At 47.7% G+C, this 942-nt stretch overlaps 1 pseudogene across 1 annotated transcript; it reads right to left on the bottom strand.

The window, feature by feature from the left end:
• Positions 1-182: 182 nt before the first annotated feature.
• Positions 183-696, bottom strand: LOC112617554 (annotated as a pseudogene). The gene is made up of 2 exons (XR_003117926.1): positions 651-696; positions 183-565 (listed from the first exon to the last, which is right to left on the bottom strand). The product of XR_003117926.1 is annotated as an immunoglobulin heavy variable 1-3-like (transcript).
• Positions 697-942: the final 246 nt, after the last annotated feature.

The raw sequence follows: 942 nt of genomic DNA, 5'->3' as shown, positions 1-942 counted from the left end.
CTTCAGAGGAAGTCTATATCAGCTTTATTAATTTGATTCATATTCAAGTCCCTGAAATAGCTTACAGAATAAATTTAATAAATAATTAAAATTAAAATTTCTCAAATACACATTTATGTTGTTCCTTTTCTTTAATGACTTCATGTCATTTTCTAAGAAAATGTTCAATCTAATAATCTTTGTCATCTCCTCCATGCCAGCACAGCTGCGTCTTCCTGGGGTTTCTGACACTCCCAGGATGTGGGTTTTCACACTGTGTCTGCCGCACAGTAATACACGGCCGTGTCCTCGGATCTCAGGCTGCTCAGCTCCATGTAGCCTGTGCTCGTGGACGTGTCCCTGGTGATGGTGACTCGGCCCTGGAACTTCTGTGCGTAGTTTGTGTTACCATTGCCAATGATGATCCATCCTATCCACTCAAGGCCTTGTCCAGGGGCCTGTCACACCCACTGCATAGCAGAGCTAGTAAAGGTGTATCCAGAAGCCTTGCAGGAGACCTTCACTGAGGACCCAGGCTTCTTCATCTCAGCCCCAGACTGCACCAGCTGGACCTGGGAGTGGGCACCTGTGGAGACAACACAGGAGTGGATGAGAGCCCCTCTGACTGCACTCAATCCCGTCCTCATCACTGGGACTTGACAGCCTCTTACCTGTCACTGCTGCCACCAGGAAGAGGATCCTCCAAGTCCAGTCCATGGTGAGGAGCTGTGCTGCCTGGGGCTTCTCTAGCTGGAAGGATGTGGTTTCTGGGTGATACTCTCAGGGCTGAGACATATCCATATTTACCTCAGTGAATCTCAGGTTATTTGCATATTCATGAGTCAGAGCATTTCATAGCTCTAGACCCTGATTCAGGATAAGGAAGGGAAGGTAAATGACACATCACCCTTACAAGAGTGGGATGCTGATGCTCCAAGCCCTAGTCCTCCTTGAGGAAATGCA

The sequence above is a fragment of the Theropithecus gelada genome, unplaced genomic scaffold (assembly GCF_003255815.1).
Source record: "Theropithecus gelada isolate Dixy unplaced genomic scaffold, Tgel_1.0 HiC_scaffold_2434, whole genome shotgun sequence".
In the NCBI taxonomy this organism is placed as follows: Eukaryota; Metazoa; Chordata; class Mammalia; order Primates; family Cercopithecidae; genus Theropithecus; species Theropithecus gelada.
The sequence above is the reverse complement of the archived record's forward strand: the minus strand, read 5'-3'. Positions and strand labels throughout refer to the sequence as shown.